The following is a 10,223-nucleotide window of genomic DNA, read 5'->3' as shown; positions in this document are numbered from 1 at the left end:
ACCACAGTGGACAATTTTCTAATTTTGTGTGAATTTAGAATAACCCACACTGAAGGTATCCATACTCAAAAGATATCACCCACGATTTCTAAAACGCTTATTCTCCGCTTACTAAATATTAGTTCACTCTTCTGATCATTGATCCCATGATTCTTGTCCAGATGATATACTTTAAGAAAGACAATCCCCATATAACACTACCCATAGCAATGTCCAGGCAACCTATAATAGGCATTTTTACCACACACATTATACATTCCAGGAAACACCGGATCAGTTCCTTCTCTTACTCCCTCCCGTTATTAAGAAAACATGGTCACATTCACTAGAACCAATGAAATAGTTATTAAAGTCAGTTTTCAATCTAAACAAGCAGAGCTTCTCTCTTTGATGCCAATCCAGGATCATAGCAGCGTATGTCTCAACCTTTTTATAATCACCTTCTCTAAAAGCCCATGAAGAGACATGAGACTTCTGCTCATCAGCTTTTCTTTTAAAATGTTGTCTTCTATCTTCTACCAGATTAATGAACTCTATTGCCTCTAAAGATAAACTACATGTCAGGTTATTCCTATGTGCACCCACTCTATCTATTGTTTTGGTTGAATGAAAGAAGTCTCCCATGAACTCTGCATTCTTAGCACTATTTACTCTATTCATCAGAAAAAAACTAAGTCTATATTAGAATATTAATATTTCAAACTACCCCTCTTGTAGAAAAGACTAGTTAAGATGCTACAAGACACTCCATAAAATAGAGGTAAGAGATGATAGGTCACTCTCTCAGAGAGAAAATCGATAAAACAAAGGTGCAGCTGTATTTCTTCGAAATTGTGGTGTTTATGAGCAGGGATAATGTCAGGATGTTCATTGTTGTGCCTGTTTTCTTATGAATCATTTTTTGAAAACAAGGAAACCCGAAAGGGGCCTTTGGACCATGGGTCGTATACTTATTAAAAGGAACAAGGGTCCTAAGGAGTTGCAATATGGCGGAAGATAGTAATATAGACCACAATCAGTACTATATTTTTTCTCCAAACCCAGCCGGGCAAGGAGTATTTTATTTTCAGGAGTAACAAGAGGATTAATTGACCTGGAGGGGGTCAAATACGAACATTAAGATAGGGCACAATCCTGTACCTATCCCAAGAAAGTAGAAAAACCATAGATTAAAGAAGGGGTAAGTGGAAAGAGAAAGGTTTTACAGGCAAGTAGAAATTTCTTTGGAGCCAGAGAGTGGCTTGCGATTTAAATAAACGATTCCGCAAATTACAACCAACAGTGTAAACAATTGAATTTGTACAATGAGTTACATGTCACACTGTTTTTAAAGCGTCAACGTTTCGATCCCTAAAGCTCCTAATGAAACGGGATCATCATCAGGACTGTTTTAGATCACTGCCTGTTTACAATGCGAACGCCTTCACGGGTCCTAGATGAGGGTCGTGATGGCATGATTGTTCCTTGTTGGGGAGAAGGTGTTTAGTCCATTTCTCTTTTCGGCTCTGGGAGCGGGGTGCTTGCTTCAATTGGAAGCAGCGGCGGGTGGGAGACAGGAACACGAGGGTTTTCTCCCGGATTTGCGCTGCCACCGAAGAGGGAGAAGACCATCGTGTTTCTTCCTCCCACCCACCGCCGCTTCCATTGAGAAGTCAGCATCGAGCCTGCGGACCAAATCAAAGGAGCCAATCGTCTCCACTAAACCAAAAAGGGAGAAAACCCTTGTGTTCCTGTCTCCCACCCGCCGCTGCTTCCAATTGAAGCAAGCACCCCGCTCCCAGAGCCGAAAAGAGAAATGGACTAAACACCTTCTCCCCAACAAGGAACAATCATGCCATCACGACCCTGATCTAGGACCCGTGAAGGCGTTCGCATTGTAAACAGGCAGTTATCTAAAACAGTCCTGATGATGATCCCGTTTCATTAGGAGCTTTAGGGATCTAAAAATTGACGCTTTAAAAACAGTGTGACATGTAACTCATTGTACAAATTCAATTGTTTACACTGTTGGTTGTGATTTGCAGAATCGTTTATTTAAATCGCAAGCCACTCTCTGGCTCCAAAGAAATTTCTACTTGCCTGTAAAACCTTTTTCTTTCCAATTACCCCTTCTTTAATCTATGTTTTTTCTACTTTCTTGGGATAGGTACAGGATTGTGCCCTATCTTAATGTTCGTATTTGACCCCCTCCAGGTCAATTAATCCTCTTGTTACTCCTGAAAATAAAATACTCCTCGTTCGGCTGGGTTTGGAGAAAAAATATAGTACTGATTGTGGTCTATATTACTATCTTCCGCCATATTGCAACTCCTTAGGACCCTTGTTCCTTTTAATATGTTTTCTTACGAAAGCCTGTCTGGTTTAGTGGAATTATATCATTTGTGTCCGCCCAGGCTGAAGCTTTTCCAACAACGTGGCCCCAAAGTATTTAGCCTCATTATCGATTAGTGCCACCGGCCGATAATTGCTGGGCGAGGCCTTGTTGCCCCTTTTGTGGATAGGAACAATTGTGGCGCCTTTCCATGAATCGAAGATAATGCCCTGTTGTGTAACTTCCAGGACTATTGGATGAAGTATTTTTGCCCACTCTGTCGCCCTATGTTTAAGCAGAGTGGGCGGCATTCCATTCGGGCCTGGTGCCCCTTCCCTTCTTACCCTTTATGATCTGCTGCTTAATTAGCAGATGCGGAGCTTCGTCTGACGTTTCCTCCAGAAGTTGATTTGCATTTGGGGATATATATATATTATTTTTGTTGAGTTTTATATAGCGGGTACTAGACCCAAGACATCGGTTCTCAGAGCGCTTTACATAGCACCAGTTTTGTTACAGTAGGACACATTCATTTTTGTCAGGCACTTTTACATCCATCCATTCACCCTTTCACTTATCAATTCATCAATCCATCCATCAGTTCACTCATCCATCCACCCATTCACTCGCCTATCATCTACCTTTTCACTCATCCAACCATCCATCCATCCATCCATCCTTTTACCCCTCCATCTACCCTTCCACCCATACATCTATGTATTTACCTTTTCTCTCATCCATCCGTTCACTCATCCATCCATCCTTTCTTACATTATCCATCCATTCACCCTTTCATTCATCCATTCACCCTTTCACTAATCCATCCATCCGTCCACCCATCCCTTCCCTTATACACCTAATCACATTAAGTATGAGCTGAGCCTTTGTCTGCTGAGTTGGAGACAGAAAAGGCCCATCAAGGACTTCACCCCTACTGTAGTTCCTAAAGCAAGGGGTGGGGCAGGGTAGGACGAACTTTGCCCTTGTACACAGGCAATCTGAAAAAGTAGAAATCAGGAGTCATGCATGATGCACAGAGCCACTATGACATGGTGTTGTTTCCAATGCTATAAGTGAGATGAAAATACTGGGGGTGGTCTCTCCAAAGGGGATGTTCAATGTAATTAAGGGCATGGCTTAAAACACCTAAGCTAAAAAATCTGTGCTCAGCATAGTGTGCGGCCCGACTGGTCATTTGCTGCTTCTGTCATTGCATCCAGATATATAACACAACAAGTAGTGTTACACCTACAAACCAGAACTATTGGCTTTGTCAATGGTTGTTAGTTGCATAAAATAAAATAAAAAAGCAGCAACCATGGCTTGGTTGAATATAACATTGAAAATGGGTCGGTTTTAAAATGATGAGTCAGTGAAAGACCCATAACTCTTTTTTTCACTTGTTTCACCACCTTTCCATGAATTGGATTCTCACCTAGCAGCATGGGCGTTTTTGGTCATTTCTTCCATCTGATTGAATGTCCTGCCCTAAACTGAGCCATGAGGCCAACCACATGCAGTAAGAGCACAGACTGGCCCATTGTCAGTCTGTATGTGGCAATCAGCCACAGACAGAATGATCATGGATTGGGTAGGGCTGCTCTTGTGCTCAGAGGAGTGCGAGGTGGCCCAATCAGGGAGCTGAGGCTTTTGGCAGGGGAACATTGATGTTCAAAAAACGGTACGAAATCCTTGGGTTTATTCAAAGAACAATGTAAGTGTGTAGCAAGCCACTACTAAAAATTACCAGAGCTATCAACACAGAACCAATGGCTTTACATCACAGCAATGACTGTGGGCACTTCCCTTTTCAGGACGAAATCCCTCTCTCACCAAAGGTGACCTGCTTCCTCATATGGGATTCTCCTCTCAAAGGAAGACCTAGTTCCTTTGAGGTCTACAACCCCCTCTCTGAGAGGGAAGAGCTCAGGGATGTTTTCATATATTGGTAAGATGTTCTGAATCCACATATGAAGAGAAAACAGGGTGAGTGAGGGCGCAGTGCAAAGCAAAAACAAATGTGAAGGAAGTGAAACTAAAACTGGCTAGGGAGCGTAAAAAGTATGCTTTATTCCAATACACCCACTGCCAGGATTAAAAGACAGTGCACCAGCTGTATGGGTTTAAACTGTGTTGGTGGTGTGAAAAATAGTGGTCACCATGTTTCAGCCTAGGACCCAAACGTGGGCATGGCTTTTATCAGGACCTGTAATGGTGCTGCTGCGTAAAATGTGTAAGCGGTACAAAAGGGGGTGGTAATGGACGGAGCATCTGAACCACTCAAACACTCACACCCAGTCAAAAGATCTGGGTTTAATCCATCACCGTTCTTTAGCCCACTCTGCCACCCCAGTTCCGACATGGCTATATGCAAATCAGTCTGACCCTGTGCCTCATGGGAACAGTCCTGCACGAACTGCCAAGCCATGCCTTCCCTGGACCGGAAACAAGCTTCTGAGGACCGGTTTCTGGCATTCCAGCCGTCTTCAGCCCGGCTTGCTGGAATCCAGTGGCAAAGTGAGCAAGGGACTCACGTCTGAGCATACCCTGCCACACTTATGGCGGCCAAAAGCGGTACAAAAGGGGGTGGTAATGGACGTGGGCATCTGAACCAATCAAACACTCACACCCAGTCAAAAGATCTGGGTTTAATCCATCACCATTCTTTAGCCCACTCTGCCACCCCAGTTCAGACATGGCTATATGCAAATCAGTCTGACCCTGTGCCTCACGGGAACAGTCCAGCCCGAACTGCCAAGCCATGCCTTCCCTGGACCTTCTCCCCAACAAGGAACAATCATGCCATCACGACCCTGATCTAGGACCCGTGAAGGCGTTCGCATTGTAAACAGGCAGTTATCTAAAACAGTCCTGATGATGATCCCGTTTCATTAGGAGCTTTAGGGATCTAAAAATTGACGCTTTAAAAACAGTGTGACATGTAACTCATTGTACAAATTCAATTGTTTACACTGTTGGTTGTGATTTGCAGAATCGTTTATTTAAATCGCAAGCCACTCTCTGGCTCCAAAGAAATTTCTACTTGCCTGTAAAACCTTTTTCTTTCCAATTACCCCTTCTTTAATCTATGTTTTTTCTACTTTCTTGGGATAGGTACAGGATTGTGCCCTATCTTAATGTTCGTATTTGACCCCCTCCAGGTCAATTAATCCTCTTGTTACTCCTGAAAATAAAATACTCCTCGTTCGGCTGGGTTTGGAGAAAAAATATAGTACTGATTGTGGTCTATATTACTATCTTCCGCCATATTGCAACTCCTTAGGACCCTTGTTCCTTTTAATATGTTTTCTTACGAAAGCCTGTCTGGTTTAGTGGAATTATATCATTTGTGTCCGCCCAGGCTGAAGCTTTTCCAACAACGTGGCCCCAAAGTATTTAGCCTCATTATCGATTAGTGCCACCGGCCGATAATTGCTGGGCGAGGCCTTGTTGCCCCTTTTGTGGATAGGAACAATTGTGGCGCCTTTCCATGAATCGAAGATAATGCCCTGTTGTGTAACTTCCAGGAATATTGGATGAAGTATTTTTGCCCACTCTGTCGCCCTATGTTTAAGCAGAGTGGGCGGCATTCCATTCGGGCCTGGTGCCCCTTCCCTTCTTACCCTTTATGATCTGCTGCTTAATTAGCAGATGCGGAGCTTCGTCTGACGTTTCCTCCAGAAGTTGATTTGCATTTGGGGATATATATATATTATTTTTGTTGAGTTTTATATAGCGGGTACTAGACCCAAGACATCGGTTCTCAGAGCGCTTTACATAGCACCAGTTTTGTTACAAAAGGACACATTCATTTTTGTCAGGCACTTTTACATCCATCCATTCACCCTTTCACTTATCAATTCATCAATCCATCCATCAGTTCACTCATCCATCCACCCATTCACTCGCCTATCATCTACCTTTTCACTCATCCAACCATCCATCCTTTTACCCCTCCATCTACCCTTCCACCCATACATCTATCTATTTACCTTTTCTCTCATCCATCCGTTCACTCATCCACCCATCCTTTCTTACATTATCCATCCATTCACCCTTTCATTCATCCATTCACCCTTTCACTAATCCATCCATCCGTCCACCCATCCCTTCCCTTATACACCTAATCACATTAAGTATGAGCTGAGCCTTTGTCTGCTGAGTTGGAGACAGAAAAGGCCCATCAAGGACTTCACCCCTACTGTAGTTCCTAAAGCAAGGGGTGGGGCAGGGTAGGACGAACTTTGCCCTTGTACACAGGCAATCTGAAAAAGTAGAAATCAGGAGTCATGCATGATGCACAGAGCCACTATGACATGGTGTTGTTTCCAGGGCTATAAGTGAGATGAAAATACTGGGGGTGGTCTCTCCAAAGGGGATGTTCAATGTAATTAAGGGCATGGCTTAAAACACCTAAGCTAAAAAATCTGTGCTCAGCATAGTGTGCGGCCCGACTGGTCATTTGCTGCTTCTGTCATTGCATCCAGATATATAACACAACAAGTAGTGTTACACCTACAAACCAGAACTATTGGCTTTGTCAATGGTTGTTAGTTGCATAAAATAAAATAAAAAATCAGCAAACATGGCTTGGTTGAATATAACATTGAAAATGGGTCGGTTTTAAAATGATGAGTCAGTGAAAGACCCATAACTCTTTTTTTCACTTGTTTCACCACCTTTCCATGAATTGGATTCTCACCTAGCAGCATGGGCGTTTTTGGTCATTTCTTCCATCTGATTGAATGTCCTGCCCTAAACTGAGCCATGAGGCCAACCACATGCAGTAAGAGCACAGACTGGCCCATTGTCAGTCTGTATGTGGCAATCAGCCACAGACAGAATGATCATGGATTGGGTAGGGCTGCTCTTGTGCTCAGAGGAGTGCGAGGTGGCCCAATCAGGGAGCTGAGGCTTTTGGCAGGGGAACATTGATGTTCAAAAAACGGTACGAAATCCTTGGGTTTATTCAAAGAACAATGTAAGTGTGTAGCAAGCCACTACTAAAAATTACCAGAGCTATCAACACAGAACCAATGGCTTTACATCACAGCAATGACTGTGGGCACTTCCCTTTTCAGGACGAAATCCCTCTCTCACCAAAGGTGACCTGCTTCCTCATATGGGATTCTCCTCTCAAAGGAAGACCTAGTTCCTTTGAGGTCTACAACCCCCTCTCTGAGAGGGAAGAGCTCAGGGATGTTTTCATATATTGGTAAGATGTTCTGAATCCACATATGAAGAGAAAACAGTGTGAGTGAGGGCGCAGTGCAAAGCAAAAACAAATGTGAAGGAAGTGAAACTAAAACTGGCTAGGAAGCGTAAAAAGTATGCTTTATTCCAATACACCCACTGCCAGGATTAAAAGACAGTGCACCAGCTGTATGGGTTTAAACTGTGTTGGTGGTGTGAAAATAGTGGTCACCATGTTTCAGCCTAGGACCCAAACGTGGGCATGGCTTTTATCAGGACCTGTAATGGTGCTGCTGCGTAAAATGTGTAAGCGGTACAAAAGGGGGTGGTAATGGACGGAGCATCTGAACCACTCAAACACTCACACCCAGTCAAAAGATCTGGGTTTAATCCATCACCGTTCTTTAGCCCACTCTGCCACCCCAGTTCCGACATGGCTATATGCAAATCAGTCTGACCCTGTGCCTCATGGGAACAGTCCTGCACGAACTGCCAAGCCATGCCTTCCCTGGACCGGAAACAAGCTTCTGAGGACCGGTTTCTGGCATTCCAGCCGTCTTCAGCCCGGCTTGCTGGAATCCAGTGGCAAAGTGAGCAAGGGACTCACGTCTGAGCATACCCTGCCACACCTATGGCGGCCAAAAGCGGTACAAAAGGGGGTGGTAATGGACGTGGGCATCTGAACCAATCAAACACTCACACCCAGTCAAAAGATCTGGGTTTAATCCATCACCATTCTTTAGCCCACTCTGCCACCCCAGTTCAGACATGGCTATATGCAAATCAGTCTGACCCTGTGCCTCACGGGAACAGTCCAGCCCGAACTGCCAAGCCATGCCTTCCCTGGACCGGAAACAAGCTTCCGAGGACCGGTTTCTGGCATTCCAGCCGTCTTCAGCCTGGCTTGCTTGAATCCAGTGGCAAAGTGAGCACGGGACTCACGTCTGAGCATACCCTACCACACTTATGGCGGCCAAAAAAGATACAAAAGGGGGTGGTAATGGACGGAGCATCTGAACCAATCAAACACTCACACCCAGTCATAAGATCTGCGTTTAATCCATCACTGTTCTTTAGCCCACTCTGCCACCCCAGTTCAGACATGGCTTATGGCGGTGTCAAATGTGTAAGTCATTAAACAGAAAAAGGATACACGAACAGACACTTTTCTCAGTCCATCTGTTCCATAGGGAAGAATTACCTATAATAAGGAAGCCAAAAAAACAGCAAAGATCATGTATAAATTCATAAGAATGCTGCACAGATAATGTAAAAAGCAGGTTCTGTACGGATAAGTGAAATAATAACAAAAGAACAGTCTTTCCCGCAACTTCTGGGTAAGCAACCCCACCTCAACCTGGCAACAGCTCAGGAAGGGGGCACCACTCTGAGAGAAACAATGTAAATGCCATTAGCAAGCCATGTTCCACATCAGTGCAAGGGTATTCATTAACCAATTTCAAGAACTCAAATAGACATGCAATCAGGAGCATATTTAAAAACAGGGAGCCTAAAATGAGAGGCACAGAACAATGAGACTTGACAACCAGAGCCCACAGGATCAGACCACCAAGTGGCTCGAAAACTTTAGAAAAATGCGTCACCCTAAAGTGTTCCTACGCATTTGAGGGAGCCCTTTGTATGATCAAGTGTCTTTTTTTGTAAAAACATTCAAGCGTAGTGCTGCCTCCAACCTCTACAGATGTGAAAATGTGTTCTTTGTCAAAATGTTGGAGCGAACAGCCCAATGTGATTTGTACGCAATTTTTACCCAAGCCTCTAGGAATACTCCAGTGAGGCTAACATAACATCTCCTTAGAATCAGCAACAGAGACTCAAAGCCTTAACTGTTTTACATGTGTCATTAAACCACACAGTTCTGAGTCTCAACTGTGTTACATATGTCATGAAACCGCTATACACACAGTAGTAGTGGAGCTGCATACCGAGAGCACTTTGTCCATGGGTAGGCTTAGGGTTTCCCAGGCCAGTTGTGGCTGTCTGCCGGCCTACGCCAAGCAAGTCAGAAGGGATCGGAGTCTGCTAATGAAGTCCTTGGTGAGCGGGATAGGTATTTTGATGAATAAGTATAGAAACTTGGGTAGGACCACCATCTGAGCGATAGCCAGCCGTCCAGAAAGAAAGAGCAGTAAGTCAGTCCACACCAGGACCCCCCTCACCAGCCATGCAATTGCGTTGCCAAAGTTTATGAGCCGAGCTGTGATATGTCTTGGTGGATCATTAATAACTGTTCTCCACCCTCTCCAGAATATATTCCGTAGGGAATTGAGCTGTAGCTTCAGTTAAGGCAAGATTTGTTCATGGGCTTAAACTAAGATTTGTCTTTTTGAGGTAGGGTTTTCCATGGAGCATGCTACATCTTGAATAGTTTGGAGGTGTGTAAGTTTATAAATAGCTATGTTGCATCATGCACTTCCATCGCTTGAAGAGTTATTCCTTATTCACTGATCCATTATGGGTTTTCGGATTAGCGTGCTACTCACCACAAAAGTGCTTTAACACCCCATCAGGGGTGAGAAGCGCTCTATAAATACAAACCTTTTTCCTCTTCTATCTTTCTGCTATACTTCCGAATCCAAAAAACTGACTAACATATCCACCACTTAAAATGTACCTGCATGTTTCACTATACTAATTCAACACTAATCATATATGGGTCCCGGAGTAGTGTGCTACTCGCAGAAAAGCGCTTCAACGC

The sequence above is a fragment of the Lissotriton vulgaris genome, chromosome 1_1, assembly GCF_964263255.1.
Source record: "Lissotriton vulgaris chromosome 1_1, aLisVul1.2, whole genome shotgun sequence".
NCBI classification, from domain to species: domain Eukaryota; kingdom Metazoa; phylum Chordata; class Amphibia; order Caudata; family Salamandridae; genus Lissotriton; species Lissotriton vulgaris.
Note: the sequence above shows the minus strand (reverse complement) of the source record.